This window comes from Hirundo rustica, chromosome 8 (genome assembly GCF_015227805.2).
Source record: "Hirundo rustica isolate bHirRus1 chromosome 8, bHirRus1.pri.v3, whole genome shotgun sequence".
Taxonomy (NCBI): domain Eukaryota; kingdom Metazoa; phylum Chordata; class Aves; order Passeriformes; family Hirundinidae; genus Hirundo; species Hirundo rustica.
This window is the reverse complement of record NC_053457.1, coordinates 5,528,986-5,546,932: the sequence shown is the minus strand read 5'-3', so window position 1 is coordinate 5,546,932 and position 17,947 is coordinate 5,528,986. Positions and strand designations below refer to the sequence as shown.

The window sequence follows — 17,947 nt, the reverse complement described above, 5'->3', positions numbered from 1 at the left end:
AAGGAAAGGTGTGGGGAGGAAGGAATGGCAGAGTGGGGCTGTTAGGGACTATCACCTCCATTCCTCTACCCCCTGAGCTACCTGGCGAAGACAGGAGTTAGGAATGAAGGTCTGATGCTGTGCCAGAGAAGAAGCAGGATGTGGGTGTTAATTCTAGTTTGTGTTTCTCACTGTCCAACTCTATTCTAATTGGCACTAAATTTCCACAGCCTGAGTCAGTTTTGCCCATGGCAGGGATTGGTAAGGGGTCTTCCTGCCTCAATCTCCACCTGTAAAATTTTCCTTGTTATTTTCTCTCCATCTTGCTTACAAGAGGGAGGGAGAAGATGGCTGGGTGGGTGACTGGCAGCTGACCATGGCCAATCCGCTACACAGGAAATCTTAGAAGAAGAGGAAACTCTCTGCATGTGGTTCATTCAGGTTGTTTAGTTTTCAACAGGAGGAAGTTTGTGGCTCTTTGAAGGGAGAAGAAATATCTCCAAAGGCTTTGGAGTCTGAGGTCTATGTCTGCAAGAGCAAGTCCCGACTGATGAAACATGAAACAACTACAGGTATGTTCCCACTCATTCTGCTGTTAACCATTCCCTTTCCTGCATGGCATCCCAGCTCCTAGCCTGCTGTGTGCCATCATGGGGGCAGACCATCCCTAATCACAGATAAAAGCTGCACTCTGGTCCAGCTGCAGGGGCTCCAGGTGGGCTGGAGCTATCCTAATCTTTTCTCCCTGTCCTCTTTCTTCCTCCTCTGCCACCTCAGGCCACCTGGCAGGGCTGGTGGCTCACCCCTCTACCCCTCTCTTGGCACAGTGAGAGGTGCTCTGCCTCATCCCAAAGCCCTCAAAGCCTTCTCAGTCTTCCCATCCCTGTACTTGACTGTCCTCAAACCCCCAAAGCTATTTCCATGGAGTGTTCCTACAAAAGCTTGCTGAAAGCTTAGGAAGAGTCGCCATTCCCATAATCTCTGAAAAGCTTTTCCATCCTGCTGCATGTATGTCTCTGCTGCTCTTTGCACGGTGCACCCAGGGATACCTGTGTCTCTGGCTGCAGTAACAACACAGACCACCTGAAATTTCTCTCCTGTTGTTTTGCACCCATGTTACAACTAGTTTTAGCCACGAGCTGTTTCAGTGTATCACTGAGAAGATGCTTTTGCACACATACATTTGGAGACTTTTTTCAAGGTTTTCAAAAGAAGAAAAAAGTATTTTAATGGGTAAATGAGTTGAAGGTCTAGGAAAAATCTGTTTCTTGGCCTAATGGTCAGATGTCTACTTTAGATAAGAGACATGTAATTCCACTGGCATTTGGCAGTGAAACAAGTGCAAATGTCTTCAATATAAAATTGCTGAATCTCAGTCCTATATTAACAACGTAAACACAGGGATCCATGTCAGCAAACTTACTGCTAATGTCACTGAATGACTAAAATATTATATCTGTAACACAGGTGGACTAACAATCAGAAGAGAAATCTCACTGTATAGAGTTCTGCTTTGAGACTTGTGACTTTGTGGTCAGATCAATACAGATCAGTTTTGCTTTGTTGTATTGTAAAAGTGAAATGTTGTCTGTGGTATTTGACTGCAATTACATCATTTTGTAAGAATGAAAAATACAGGGCTTTGGACAACGATCAGATGTTCTCCAGAAGATGGCCATACAATCCAGAGAATAATTGGTCCATATTACAGAACCTCCTACAGATCTGCTTGTGCTGTCACCCAAATCCTTTGCTAATCATCACCTGCCTTTCCTTCAAGACTGAGGCAAGCTGTGTGTTACTCAGCCTTGCATGTTGCTAAGGGCTGTGCTCACAGCCTTTGCTTTTTTCTGGGTTATTCCATCTAGTTACCAATCCCAAGCTATTTAAAGCTATCTGTGGCCAGCATATAGGGAGAGACGTGCAGCCATTCTGTTTTGTTTTTATCAGGAGCTGAGAATTTTGCAGGGAAACTGGGAAAAATGCACTGAAAATTTTATGTCCTCAGTGCTGTTAAAAGAAAATGCAGGTACCAAGGAAATAAGTACTTTTTTTTTGAGCATTATTTCTAGATTACTTTTCCACCTTCCAAGTGCCCCACAATATTGGGTCTATAATGTACTGGGGTAAAGTTTCCAGGGAGAAAGTCTGGTAGAAGATGGGGGAAGGAGTTTGATCTGAGCTTCAAACTGTTTCCCCAAAAGGGATGAACATAAGGTGAAGCTTTAAGCATTTTGCTAACTTGCTGCCAAAATCTTGTGCTCAGGCAGTTTGGATGTTCATTGTTTGTGTCTGCTTCCCTTCTCCTACTTCCTAAGTTTTTAAGTATTAAAACTAGGAATGACTCACTCCTGTTCTACCCTTTTAATACTGCTTTTCCTATTATTGAAGTGGCTTCTGTGGCGCAGTGTAAGGAAAAGGTGTGATATCCGTATCACACATAGTTTTAGAGCACCATGTGTGACTTGAAGTGACTTTATGCCATCCTCTTTCCTTCTTGTTTGTGAGTATCTCAGAATCAAATATGTGGCACGACCATTAATACCCTCAGATCTGACCCGTCAAAATGTGGTGGGTCAGTTTGTGGAAAAAAGCTTGGAAATTCAGCTGGAGCACCCAGAGCAGTGTCTCAGTGCCTCACTTCTGGAGTAAAGAAAAAACGCTAGGGATAAGTCACCAACAATTAGAGTTTTAAAAAATTAATGTCATTACAACGTACTCAGAAATAAATAATAGAACTTCATGTGTCGTTTTCGTTGAGTTTTGACACCGGGGTTTGGCGAGGATGTTCTTGTTCTCAAAGCGTGTTCATGTAGTTAACCCATAAGGGGAAATCTGGCTGTATTATCACTGGGAAAGGGGAGAATTCATGCTTATATAATAGAGCATAAGAAGATATATCAAAACTATATTCCGAAGCAGAACTAGATGCTTTGTGGAAACAAGCTGAACAAAATCATATTGCATTGGTGTGCTTCTTGCAGTATGTGTTTCCCAAGTGGGTGGAAACAGCAGGCTGGGTGAGGTCAGGGTATTTGGGCCACACAGTTCTGAGAACTCCATTCCTTGGCAGAAACAAGAACTCCATTCCTGGCAGTATGGTACTCAACTGAGCTATTGGAAAGGGGCTTCAGAGCTGGGCGCTGCTTGCCTGAACCTTGCAAATCTGCCTTTAATTCCAAGATGGAAAATCTGAGTAGTGTGTGTATTTGCGTATGACTGCAGGCAAAATTCAAGGCATTTAGGAGAAGAAATGGAGGGAAATGTCATAATTCCATCAACATTCAAGATTAATAATGCTTCATAAAGTGCAGGCTGAAAACATGGGATCTTAGAATCCCAGAATGGTTTGGGTTGGAAGAGACCTTGAAGCCCATCCAGTCCCACCCCTGCCATGGGCAGGGGCATCTTCCACTGTCACAGGTTGCTCTGAGCCTCACCCAACCTGGCCTTGGACACTTCCAGGGATCCAGGGGCAGCCACAGCTGCTCTGGGCACCCTGAGCCAGGGCCTCTCCACCACCACAGGGAAGATTTTCTTCCCAATATCCCGTCCAAATCTACTTTCAGTTTAGCACCCCATTGTCCTGGCATTACATGCTCTTCTAAATAGTCTCTCTTGATTTTTCTTCTCCCGGTCCCCTTGGAGGGCATCATGTCTTTCAGGTCTAACCCCTGCATAACCATAGACAGCAAACTGCATATTTCTGCTTGTTTTTTAAAATCACTTATTAATAACCAAGTTTTCAAGGGAGAAATACCTCCTTCCCCCCTTGACTTTTATCATGATAATCAGCTCTTTTTCTTTTTTTATGTAATACATGATCAACATACTATCTAAAGTGATGTAGAGACTGAATAGATCTATCTGTGCCCAGATAAATTTACAACCTGTGTGTAGTGTTTGTAAAGGCTTTTCTTAAGCCCAATTTTTTTTTTTTTTTCCAGCTGGTCTCTAGGAAATAAAGACCTAAAGGTATTTTATGCTAGATGGAGGAATGTATTATTAATTACTCTTGCTGGTATGTCTGAATGTCAGATAAGTGTTTTGAGTAGATTTTTTTCAGAGGCAGCTGTCTTGGTCTTCGTCTTTCTCTTCTCTGTAAAAATGACATTTTATATAATGAAGGTGACCTTCTAAGAGATTAATCTGAGATTTGTCATGATATCTTTTACAAAGTCTCTACTGGTCTTTGAAATTAAGACATCACTGATGTGAGTAGAGGGAAGGGATACACACAGACACACACCCCTTTTTAAATAAATTTTTTTTACTCCCGGCAGGTATCTATGACTAAGTTAAAGAAAGGGCAAGATTTTTTACTGTGAAGGATCTTTGTAAGGCAAATACATATAAGGACAAGATTTTTTTTTTCTTTTTTAATATCAAAGCTTTGATCTTGAGGGAAATAGCAAAAAGTAGAGAAAAAATGCAAAATTTGCAGAATCCACGTATTTTTATGTCTGTTACTTTCTGATGTCATTGAAACAGTGAAATATGAAGAATACTTGATGTAAATCTAGCAAGATCACTAATCTCTTGTTCACTACCTATGCAGTGTTACCTTGCTTTGAAGGAAGCACATTCCTGACAGTCACATGAGTGTTCAAGACTTTTTTCAACAATCTCAGATGACCTCAGTTAAACTTTTGCCCATGATAGTCATAATTTTGTGAACGAAGGAGGCTGAAGAAGTATCGGAGAAGGCTTTACTCTGGGCTGGTTTTGTCTTACGTATTTGCTGTTTTTTCACGTTTGCCTTTTCCAAGTCAGAGTTGCTGATTTCTCTGCCCAAGCTCTTTCTATTAAATCCTTGTCCATGATTTTTTAATGGTACTGCCACTGTCCTCATGATCAAATCATCTTCATCTCCAGCGTTTTTCTTTCCTCAGAGCTGAGTCATGCGGGAAATTAGGCAGTGCCAGACCTCACGGCTGTCTGTGCTGTAATAATGTTGGCAAGGACTCTCCCTTGGCTTTTGTCCCTCGAGTTGGCCTAGCCCAGGGAGTGGTCCCAGCCAACAGAGTGATGTGACCTTGCTGCTTGGGGCAGTAAGAGTCCAGCTGTTGGGACACAGCCATGTGTGGCAAGGTGGCAGGTAAAGCCATGCAATGGCAGGTGGCAAAACTGGGCTTTTGTATTTATCAGTCCAGGATGTAATGTGCATCCCAGACTGTCACAGTGTGCTGAGTAAAATAAATTTACCTTCTTCAGTCAAATTTCTTAACTGGGATTGAATCAATTCCTGTCCCAGCTATCCCATGTTTTCCATGTTACTAATGCTAAAGCTATGCTTTAGCCAAACTTTGGCACCAAAGTATTTTTACTTGCCCTTATTCTGTTCATAGTTTTTCCCATTTCCCCATGTCCTTTCCTGTGCTTTGTGCTGGTGGTGGTGTTCCCCACTCTATCTTTAGTTTTTTCCCCTCATATCCCTCTTTCCTGTCTCACCAGGAACTACCTTCACTTGGAACACCTTTCTCCAAGCTCATGGCAAGCCACCCGCTTCATTCAAATCCCTCCTGAAAATGTCTCCCTGCTTACAAAAGCAGAAAGTGGGAAGGAAGTGGGGACAAAATGAAGCTGGGCAGAAGCAGGAGAGGGGACGTGAACTCTTCTTGAAGAGCACTAACATTCATCCATCTTTTTTTTCACTGGTACCTTGTTTCTTTATGAATGCCTTTGCCATAGAGTCACAGCAGCACAGACTGGTTTGGGTCAGAAGGGACCTCAAAGCCCATCCAGTGCTACCCCCTGCCCTGGGCAGGGACACCTTCCACTGGAGCAGGGTGCTCCAATCCCCGTCCAGCCTGGCCAACCACGTCCAAATCACACTGAGAGTAATTTTGGAGCAGATGACTGCACACAACTCTGGTCCCCTCATTAATTCCGTAATGAGCTCTTCCAGGAGGCATATGGAAATTAGACAGGCCCTGGATCCCCACGGCAGGGAAGCAAAGGTAATTTTTTCCTGCTCAAATAACCACATAAGTGAGCACTATCTGGAGATTAAAACACCAGGAAGAGACAGTGAAGATGCCTTACATTTATCCCTTGCAGTGCCCTGGAAAGCAGAATGACACTGCAGAGAACAGTAATACACCTGACAGTCCTCACTGCCCTCCTCCTGCCTTCCCAAAACCTGGGAAGGTGGGGCTGCGTCAGTTATGCAGCTACCACTTTATTTAAAACCTTTTTATGATTTAGCCTTCACTCTTTCTGTTTAGAAGCTGTCCGAAAGGAAAAAGGAGAAAGAAGAGCACAACTAAGGCTGAGGTGTGAGAAACTGTGGTTTGGGCACTGCTAAAGGACCCTGAAATGCTGTGAAGTTCTGAGGAAAAATTGAACAAACTCTCTGGAATCCTATATTTATCTGAGGATGGTATGCCCAGCGCTTTTCCCAGCGGCCAGGCTGTGTTTATGAATCCAAAGGTATGTACTTGTGCTCAAAGCTTTTTATTTCACTAAATAGTTGGTTTGGCAGCATTTTTGATTTTGATTTGTTTTCAGCTTTTAGACAGCTGAAGGACCAAGTTAAGCCGACCTGTCTGGGATTCATATCTGAAAGGAGCTTTTCGGGATTTCTTCTACTAAATTACTTTGACCTTCTCCCAGTGCCCCTCGAATAGCAGATTTAATTTGCACTAGAGCTCTGCTGGGCAAGAGTGTGATGTGGAGAGAGTGAATCCATACCTTCTCCAACTTGCGGAGGCCAGACCCTTCTCGTAGGGCTGCTTTGCCCCACCGCCTTCCCCGGCTGGAGCTCTCCCTGAAACAGGTCGTGCTGCCTCTCAGAGAACGATTCTCAGCCCTGGTGGCTCCCTATGGATTGGTCTTGATGTATTTTGAGCTCACTTCATTTTTGAGACTAGTAATTGCAGCTAGGAAAGAGAGAAGATGTCTTAGACTCCCGCTTCATTGATCTTCTTTGTAAAAATGCCCAGGTACGATCTGAAAAAAAATAGGAGAGGCCAGAGTTGTTTAAAACTATGTATTTCATTTTCCCTGTTTGCAGTACAACAAACTAAATGTTAAAATTTTTGCAGCAATATGTGGCAACAGTATTGAAACCAGCAGCAAAGCTGAAATGGTTCATCTGGTTTTGGTGAATATGGCTCCCGATTAATTTCTAATTTACAATTTTATGAAGAATTGGAAGAAAAAATTCAGTTTTCTGAGCTCTAAAGGCGAGAAAATTTTTAGAATGAGATTTGACTATTTTATAGCTACTGCATTTATATATTCTGATATATTTATGGTGATACTTATGTCAAAGCAAATCTCTTTCATATTAAAAAAATCTTAATTTGCACAAGTAATTGAGGTGGAATATTCTTAATATAAACCCTGAGGAAATTCTGCTTGCTTTTTCCATTGCAAACTAAAAACCAAATTTTTTTTCCCAAATAAAATATTAAGATTCTTGATTTTTTGAGTAACAGTTCATAAATGAATGTAGTTTTGACAGTAACTACTGCATGAAATTATCTAGTTAATTCATGAAATAAAAATAGAAAAGTTGTTATTTTTAATCCTATATGTTAGTCATCTTTGTTACATTTCACAAAAGCTTCCCAGTTCAATATTTTTAACTGGTGTGTAAACAAGTTAATTCCTCCACTGTCTCCCAGTTAGAAATTTTACATATTTTCTTTGTGAAACACCAAAAGAAGCAACAGCGTATTTCTCTTTCCACCAATGTATAACATCTTCTATTGCAGCATGGCTTCACCCTCTTGCTGCAAGAGTTGTCTTTTTTGGTGTCTTTCCATTCGGACCCTGTGTGGTTTTGAGCCCTTTTGGAGTAGTAAATGATGGACCAATTTTCCTTTTCTCAAGGTGAGGTCACAGTCTTACAGCCTAATTTCACTGGGGTGACTGGAGCATAACCCAAAAGTCATGTTCAAAGTTATTAAGGAGTAAAAATCTTTGCACAATAAAAGATAATGCTCCAGCTTGAACAAATATATCCAGTTTACTGCAGTTTCCCCATAAGGATTTCTCAAAGTTTTTCAGATGGATATAAAATGATAAATAAACTTTGCAACGACATGCAAATGAAATCGTTTCAAGGGGGAAGCTGATATGCAGAAGGACACAAGCTTAAGATTCCTGATTTCCGGTCACTTATGTGCAAATAAATTACCCTCTGATAAACGGAGGTGCATATTGACTGATAAGTTCTAAGTGCTTTTTATCACTCGGGCAGCATAAAGCAGCCATTGATGCTTAAACTGGGTTTATGACAGCACAGAACAAAGAATCCCAAACAAAGGTCCTGCTGCCTCATCTATTTGGGCAGTTGTGCTCAAGATAAGGCACTGCAAATTAGGTATACCTAATTTAATCTGCTGAATCTAGTAAAAAACCAAAAGATTATAGCTTCTCTTCTTTTCACTGGTGTTTCATATCAGATGCTTCTTGGTTAGCAAATACACGCTGTTGCTTGGAGAAAATAATATGTGTAATTCCTTTTATAAATAATTGCTGCAGCTCTAAATAAATGTGAGATCCTCCATCACCTTTACACTGAGATCTGAGAGGGAAGATGCGTGCCGGTGTCTTTACAAACAATTTGATGGGTCTTAATGAGTCTTTGAAATGGTTCTTAATGTTTTTTGCTGACTTTGGGGAGTGGGGGCCAGACAGTTTGGTGCCTGAAACCAACAAGGGTCTGCACAAGCCAGAGTTTTGGACTTTGAGGTGAAGTGACAGTTTCAAGGGGGGATATCGAGTAGGCAGTTCGGGAAGGCTGCACCTTCCTACTGCCTCAGCCATGGGGAAAGGAGGAGGGCAACATGCAGCTGGGAGGGTAAAAGGGAGGCTGCACCCCCTGAAACCTCGAGAGAGAAAACCCTGCCAGCGTGTGTCCCAGTGGACTCTCTCCCTTTATTCAAAATGCTCTAGGATTGCAATGAGGCTTTCCTTGAAGGAATTTTAACAGAAGGCTCCTCTAACTGTCTTAGAAGCATAAACCCATTTGAAAGGAGTTATCTTGTATATCCAGGCTGAGCTCTGCCCTGCAGGAGTATGTTCTGATGTTTGCAAAGTGATAACAGCCTTTTGCTTTCTGGTACACCAGTTAATTAAGAGATACATGTTGTTGCTTTGACTGATGTTTTTATAGAGACTTTCTGCTGCTTTGGTAAATGAACTGAGACGTAAGTTGGTCTGCATGCTGCAATTCGTTTTTCACTGAAAGGAGGAAAACTACTGAAGGTGGAAAATTTACTCACAGCTGACATTCTTTAAAAAGCTAGAAACAGATGATTTTGCTAATTTGATTATTTTTGAGTAATTTCTATTACTAGGCATCTTGGTGTTTATGAGGGAAAATATACTTAGAGGTGAGAGGAATGACAAGATTTGTCTTTACAAACAAGTCCTGGGTCTGCTGGTAGATAAAACTAGCACTGATACATAAGAGAAACAATGGGAAGGATTCTACTGATTGATAAATGGAAAAGAAGATACTTGCCTTTACAAACAAACCATTTGTTTGTAAATGAAATTGAATATTGAAAGATGAAAGTAACAATGGGGAAAATCCATAAATCCTATAAGAATTGAAAGAATTAATTAAAAATTAGGGGGGTTATACATTAAAAGGGGAATCTTAGGTCTTAGGCATTTCAGGAAGTCTGTACCTCTCAAGTACCTCAGCCAGTGGGGAAAGAGAGAGGGAAATGCGGCCGGGAAATTAGGATAAAAAGGAGGCTGCATCCTCCGAAAAACTGAGAGACCCCATGGGAAATGGCCCATGGCCTCTCCCTTTATTCAAATAAAGTAAAAGGACTCTGTCTCCTTTTTGGACATAAACCTCTGGTGTTCGTAGATTAATTTTCCTAATAGATGCATTCAACATGACATAATGAAGAATTTATTAGACCTATTTATTTTCTTGCATTGTTTCATGTTAAGGCCTTTTTCCATTGCGGAGTTTACAGGCTTGTGATACTGTCTTGGAGTGATTTATGATGATGATCTATTCCCCTGATCCTCTGCTTTATACCAAAATTGGTTGCTGTATCTCTTGGTTATAATGGTTGCTGTGTAAAGCCCCTTTGGCGGGATTTTTCAAAACTTCACTGCCTAGGCATCTGAGATGTGGGACAGTCTGGGTTTTGCTTGGCTAGCTTGGTTTTGTTTGCCCAGGCAAGAAGGTGTTTGTTTTTTTTTTTTTTTCCCATCCCTGGCCTTGGAGAAGCTGCAGCAGGAATCCTTTGGAAACTTTTTGTGGTGAACTTGATAGCCTGTTTAGTCTGAGATCAGAGAAAACAAGACCTGCAGGAGAGGGGTCAGTCAGGATCAGTGGGAGAGGGGCCGCTCCATTTCACCCCCAAACCTCAGGAAAGCTGAGCCAGAGAGGGATAGCACACTGAGAGGTTCTAGCCCACTGGCTTCATTTGGTCTGCAGAGGGGATTGATGCCAGATTTTCATCTGTTTGCCCGACCTGCTGCTGAAGCTCCTGGTTTTCTACCCCTGAGAAAGAAGCTGGTGCCATCTTCCACTGCATGGCATGAGCCGGTATGTTTTCCCTGGCATTTTGGGCTTTTGTTCCAGTGTGTGCATGGTGGGGTTAGGTCTGACAGTTTAATATCTAGCATTTATTTCCTTTTCCCCCCATGCCTTGTGGCATTCTGTTTGTTAATGAACTGTTGCTTTGGTGGTTTTTTTCCCCACTTTCATCCACTAGTATTCATTTCCTATTGGTGGAAAGGGATTGTTGGAACCCATTTTAGAGGAGACTACTCATTCCTGAGTGTTTTCTCCTAAATTGGTTTCTAAACTAAGACATATACACTGGTAGAGCAGTGCTGGCTTCAGCTGCATGTAGGATGCGGACCCTGATTTTGAAATATTCATTGCAGAAACTAACAATATTACAGTTTATATCCAGCTGTTTGCTTTACTTAGGAAAAATAGGACTTGCTACCAGGTATTTGTGGACATTGAGTTTATCAGGACGTAATATATTCACTCTAGGCACCTCCATAGGTTGCTTTTACAGCTTATACAGTCAGAAACATCTTTTACAGACCTTAAAAACTGGGAGCATTGCAGATTGTACAGCCTTGCAGCCTGTGAGAAACAACGCTCACTTTTAAAATTTCAAAGGTTTATTAAACCTTGACAAAATTCAACAAAGGACTTAATAAGGAAAAAGAGCAGTGCTGGAAGTGTGGAACTATACTGCCACATTCTCATCTACAGAATGGCGGTTCCGCCTTTTATACCCCTGGTGTTGCATCAGGTCACCCTGGCCCCTCCCAAACTCTGCCAATCAACTCTTCCATGCTGTCCATTGGTGTAGGCTGCTTTCTTGCGACTTGATTGGAGGTGAGGTGCTGCCATGCCACGCCCCCCTAGCAACAAGCATTCGCCATTCCCAACTGCCCCATGAAAGGGGCTCACGTACACGCCTTCCCTCCACAAGTCTCGGACGACCCAGGCTGTCCAGTGGCAACAATATGGGGGGAGAAGGGGACTGTGGGGAGAACAGGGGACATCTAAACAAAAAACCACAATAACATAAATATACATCGATAAAGCTCCTCTTAACATACCCACAGTATTTATCCTTTAATGGCGAGAGCCAATCATCGTCGAGAGCCAATTATTCGTCTATAACAAACCCATAATAGGTGGTATGAGTTTTTGGGTTTTTTGACACGGGTAGCCTCTGGGATACTTACGGGAAGAAGTTAAACTTTGATGCACATGAAAGCTAAGTACACTCAAAAAGGCTTTCTGAAATATGGTCAAAAAAGGACTATTTAAAAAGGTACATAATAAATTTCATCTGACACAGTCTCAATACTTTTTTTACATTCACACCATTATAAACAGCCATCCATTCTTTTTAACCAGCCACTATGATTTTGTCACAGGCATGTTTTCCAAGTGGGCAGTTAGCTGCCTAAAGTGTGTAGACATGCAAGTGGTTATCAGTAAAAAAAGGATTGCAAAACCCCTGTTCTCATTCCAGGTGAATAAAGTTGGTATTTTCTGCATAGGTACATTCACTAGGTAGAATCAAGTTTTTGACAGGGGATTAGGAGAAACAAAAGCCTTCCTGTAATATTGTGTCAAAAGCCTTATTGTGATTCAGAAGAAAGGGTTATGTGTCACCACAGCTTATGGCATATTATTGTCCCTTCCTTTTGCTGAAATGTAACTGTGGAGAGTAATTATAGTATTTGTAATGTACCTGCTCCTGTAATCATCTTTTTACCTTGAAATATCTTTGGTGTGCTAAAATGTCCCATTGTTATAGAGACCCATTGCATTAATAAAGTTGTCAGGCCATATACATGACTGACCACACTGTATTGTTGTACATGTCCTTTTCATATCATATGTCTGACTTTACTACTGTTGTGCATCACGTTTATGGGGACACCATAAAATTTGGAGGCAGTCACAGCATATTTACCTTCTCTCATTCATCAGTGGGAGCAGTTTTTCCTTCCTCTTGCAATGTAATTTGTTGAACAAGAAGTTATTTTATTATTATTTTAACATTATTTGAACAGCGATAAGGTTCAGTAAAAAAGACAGCCCTAAGATTTATGGAATACATTTTTAGACTCTGTGCCCAGCTAAGGGGTGTAGGGACTGGTTGATTAGAGAAGATGTGGATGAGCTCTCCCTGGAAACTGTTCTTCTGCTGTTTTGGGCAGGAAAAGACAAGTCTTCCACAACCTCTGTAAGTGCTCTCTGCTAAATGGAAAGGTAAAGCACCTGCTGCTTCCACTTCAGCCAAAGTATTGAGCCAAGTTTAACACAGATTTTCAAATAGTTTTGTGATGGTAAAATCCATGTTTGTGGCAGACTACTTTTCACTGCAAAAATTCACATGGTCTAACCTGTAGGACATGAGGCCATGCTGAGAAGCCCACAGGCAACAGAAACAGGTGATACTGAAGGGCAGGAAATCAAAAGTTAGGGTTGGTGATGAAAATGCCATATCTGTTTGGTGCTGTTTTATTAGAGCCTGGCAAGTTGGTAAATTAATTATTTGTTAGTGACTATATTGCTTTATATCACTTACAGTCATCAGGTTAGAGAATAGCTTAATTTTGAGCTCTGTGGCTGATCCTCTGTTTTTGTTTTCAGTCTGCATGATTGACTTGGTTTGAAAGACAGGTGTCTGTTAGGGAAGGTAGGAGCCTTCCTTGGAATGAAAAAAAAAAAGTAAAAACTCCCTTCCTCTGAATTATTATAATTTTGAAATTAAGGAGCTCTCAGGCAAAGATATGAGGAAAGGAATAACAGTTCTTTCCTAGTCTATATAGCAAGGCAAACAAAACAACAGCTATAGCATTAACCACAAACAGAACAGGAACCCAGTGACAGCCTTCTCTCTGCTGTTCCGGTCACGGCCAGCAGGGGCGTTGGTGGCTCCCGGCTGGGCAGGGCAGGTGCAATGATACCTCCGCGGCTGCAGGGGGCGCTGTGGTGCGAGCTCAGGGTGCACATGGTAATGGCAGCCGGGCCGAGTTAGGAATGGATGGAGGCGAGGCTTTGCTTCACAAACCTCGGGGACAGCAGATCCCCGTGTGTCAGCAGGACTCTCAGGAGCACTGTTATAAATGCATATTATACTGTTGGCTTTTTGCAAGTATTAAGATGAATGCTATATGTGTAGTGTTAAAATGGCTTTGCTGTATAGATATCATTTTTATTTCTGCTATAAAAATTAGGCATAGTAGTGATAGCTGATACAGTATGCTTGAACCGTCTGCTTGGTTGGGATAACATTCAGTGAACATATGATGAGGACCCTGCTGCTGACAGGCCAACTATCAACACGTACCATCTGTAAAAAGTATGGACAAAAGCCTAAACTGGAGGTGATAATGAGCATGGATTAAAACCACAGTCAAGAAACATGCATGCTCTAAAAAGGCAGATGAAAGGAGGCACCATGCTAAAGAGTTCCTCTAATATGCAGTTTGTGGAAAAGTTTGAATGTGCATAATGAATGGTTTACAAGTATGCAGCAGGGTGATGCAATAGAAAAGGTATTTAAGGAGTATCTCCAAAGATGGTAGGGGTGATCTTGGCTGAACATCAAGCACCCAGCCATTAGCTCTTTGCTTTATCTCTGTCTCCTATTGTCTTTAATTAAACTTTTTAAATTTCACCAGGAAAGTGAATGTCGTTTTTCACAAGCACCAAGCTGGAATGGCAGGAATGAGCAGAAATCCCGGGCTGGTAGATGAGATGTACCAGAAACTCCAGAGCTGTGGCTGGAACTGCAGGACGTCTCGACAGGCCTGGGGGATGCAGGGCTACAGCGCAGTGAAAGCTTGGGGCAGCGCTGAAGAAGCAGCTGGAGCGGGACAGCGGCAGCCTGGCTCCCAGCAGGGCTGAGTGGGGTGAGACCAAGACCCCAGGCACCCGAGCAGATGGGGACAGGTTCCCCTCTCTGCAAGGTGGGTGCCAACAAGGTCCCAGTTCAGTGGCTGCTCCTACAAGCATAGGCTCACCTCACAGCAGAAGGAAGAGCTTTGGCTGGGCCCCGGTGGCAGCAGTGAATTCCCTTCCCAAGCACCGGCTCCAACCATCCCACTCTGAAAGCCAAGTGCAAGAGAGCTAGCAACTGCCCCAGCCCTCCTTTACCTGCCCCAAATTCCCTCTGCATCCTTGTGCCTCTGAGAGAAACCCCCCAGATGAAAAAAAATGCAACCAGATGCCCTCCCTCCCCCTGAGCTTGGCCACTTAGTTTTCTTAAGTACCCATAAGTATCCAGTAAGTCAGTGTTTCTTAGCAACTTATGGGAAAAATTCTATAGGTGAGAAGGAACAAGAAAAAGAAACCTAACCCCCAACAATGATGCCAGTTGCCCATTTAGGCTGTGACATGTTCTGCAGTGACTCCTCGTATCTGCTGAAGGGCTGATTGAACAGCAGACAGCCCAGGGTAGGTGCCACATGGGCGTAGCACAGACTTCAGCACACATTGCTGGAGCTAGTCACCAAACTCTCATATTATCAGGTTAACTTTTTTTTTGCCAGGATTCCTCAGCAATCAGTAAGTTCATTATTGGGGAAAAATTCTTTCATTTTGGCAACGTGTGAAATCAGTCTCTGCATCTAATTTTTTCTCTGACTCCTGCCATTGGCGGCAGCCTGACTCAGAGCAGGCTGATGACTAAGAGCATCAGAGAATGGGTGGTCAACAGCTGAATACACTGTGTTACAGGAGAGACTGTTTCATTGTATTTCCAGTCTCAGAATTTGGAAGGCACTGTGTGAACTGGGAAAGCCTTGCCTGCCTGCTGAGTCTCTAGGCACAACTATGGTTCAGTCACACTGCTACTTTCTTAGATAAGTGACTTAAGAAAAAAGTCCATCTTTTTAAACCCTATCCAGCCCGGATTAGGATGGTTTTGTATTATTCTGCTGTTCCATGGGAAGGATACGTATGAGGACTTACCTTACGCCCGAGAGAGGACATTTGTACAGACTCCATACAAAACATCTGAGCTTGCTCTGTGTGGCTGTACAAACGCTTTGCTTGCCACCTTTTCCTGCCTCATCCCCCCTTTGATGAAAGGCTGTGTGCTTTACCTGAGGCAATTTATCTCACCAAGGAGAAAAAGCCAGCTAGCTGAAAGGGTAAGTGAAGACAAGTCATCAGTGCCCTGGCGCCAGGAGGAACATCCGTGGCCTGTGGGGCACCAGGCAAAGCATGGCTGGCTGGGCCATGGAGGGGTTTGTTCACTCTCTTCTGGGCTGGGGCAGCCTCACCTTGAATCCTGTGCAGAGGTTTGAGCACCATAATATTGATGCCTTTTCCTTGGTCCTAAAAATTAAGAGCCAGACACAGTTAAGGGATAGAGGGTTTTTACTTTGGTATTTAATAAGGACCCTTATGGTGCACCACTCCACCAAGGTGGAATGTGCTGAAATGCACACACATGATAGATCACGTCTACAATTTTATAGACCTTACAAATTAGCATATCTAATAAAGATGCCCCAGTGAGAGGTTTGAATGAATAGCGTGATATTTCCCAATCCTGGGGAATTCCTCCCCCGGGTAGGCTGAATCTTAGTTTATAGGGTGTATTCTAGAGGGGATCTTGGTTTCTCAAGATAGAATAGGACTTTCCACCCTCCAGCTGTGAGGCCTCTAAGATGTTTGGTCTCATGGCCTAACAGAATACTAGGGCTCTGTTATCAGACTTAAGGAATTACAAATATGCATGCTAAGAATACTGAGGATACATAAAAGGTATATAAAAGAAAAAGGCAAAAAATAATCTTGAGAGATATTAAGCTGTTAGAGCATCCAAAGAGTGAGGAAGGGAGGAAGGATGAAGCTGTATGAGGGGTGGCTGAGTACACTTGGTCTGTTCAGCCTGGAGAAAAGGAGACTGAGGGGAGTCTCATTACAATCCTTTTAGTTACTTCCTTGTGAGGGGAAGAAGAGGGGCAGGCACCAATCTTTGCTCTGTAATGACCAGTGACAGGAGCTGAGGGACTGGCTGGAGCTGTGTCAGGGGAGGTTTAGGCTGGACATCAGGAAAAGTTTCTTCCCCCAGAAGGTGGTTAGGCATTGGAACAGGCTCCCCAGGGAAGTGGTCATGGCACCAGGCCTGACAGAGATCCAGAATCATTTGGACAACGCTCTCAGTCCCGTGTGTGTGACTCTTGGGGATGGTGCTGTGCAGGGCCAGGAGTTGGACTCAATGATCCTTGTGAATCCCTTCCAACTCAAAACATTCTGTGATTCCATGATTCTGTGACATGTGGAAGGCTGTGTTGTGTGGCCAGGCATGCACTGTGCTGCTCACCAAGAGGGGAGCATGCAGGGATAAGGACAGTGCCAGCTTGTTGTGTGTCAAAAGCCCAGCAAGATACAGCATCAGGTAGAGTCTAAAGCAAGGCCCCAAAAGTATAATATCTAATTAAGTGTTGTTGGGTGAAATACTGGTGAGTTTGAGAACCCTTCTGATGATCTAGATTACAGAATACATGAGATGTTCACAGTATTTCACAAGGAGATGATAACATCACAAGAGGGGAATATCTCCTAAAGACATTCATGTGACGATCTTACGTTGTACACATCCTGGATCTACACCTCAAGAATGGAAAACACAACCAATTAAGAAAACGCTGATGGGAGATTCTTGACAAAGACACCCTCCATTTTTCTTTTGGACAAGGCATACAAAGAAGTGATTAAATGTCTATAAATGGGAATCCAGGGCTGGCTTTGGGCTAGTGGAGTGCACTTGGAACACCTTCATCAGGGTAAGCCACCATGTCTGATTGCAACCTCTAACTTCAGTGGGATTTACCTACTTAAATATTTTTACATGTGTAGCAATAGGTTTTTTTCAAGCAACAGGCAGTAACTAGATACAGGATAATGCCTTGTGTGCACATTTTAAGTGATCTTTAAGATATTTTGGTCACGTGCAAGTGCCTGGCAGGTGAAGCATTTACTGCCAGCCATTTGGGGCTTTGCACAAGCAGTCTCTGGGCTGGCTGAGAATGCAGGGCTTGTTCTGCATCCCTGAGCCTTTCCCACAAGAGTAAACAATGCAACAAGTATTGCTGCAATTTATGGGGTAAGCCAGGAGCCCTCCTGTGAGTTACAGCCCTGATGGCTGAATTGCGAATGCAATTATTCTTCTGTGTGCAAATAGGCATTGGTGACCCAATCAGTTATGCCACTTCTGGAGCCTTGGGAATAAAGAAGCATTTTGCTGCTGAATAATGCATACAGGGAGCCTTGAGTATCTCCACTGAAAAGGTAAGAGATCTCATGTCAGTAGTCTCAGAAAGAAGGGAGATTGATTCCTGCTTTGGGAATTCTCCTACATGCTCTCAGAGAGCAGATGGGTAATGTTGTGGGTGAAGGGACAGTGCTAAGCACCTCTGTTTTAGACAATATGAGACTTTTTTCCCTCCTTTACAATGAGCAATAGTGTGCTCATTTCATTAT

At 42.8% G+C, this 17,947-nt stretch overlaps 1 long non-coding RNA gene across 1 annotated transcript; it reads left to right on the top strand.

Annotated features, from left to right (window-relative positions):
- The first annotated feature begins 418 nt into the window (after positions 1 to 418).
- LOC120755982 (uncharacterized) lies at positions 419 to 7,325 on the top strand. The gene is made up of 3 exons (XR_005701971.2): positions 419 to 551; positions 6,207 to 6,411; positions 6,490 to 7,325. It is a non-coding gene; the product is annotated as an uncharacterized LOC120755982 (long non-coding RNA).
- The last annotated feature ends 10,622 nt before the right edge of the window (positions 7,326 to 17,947 follow it).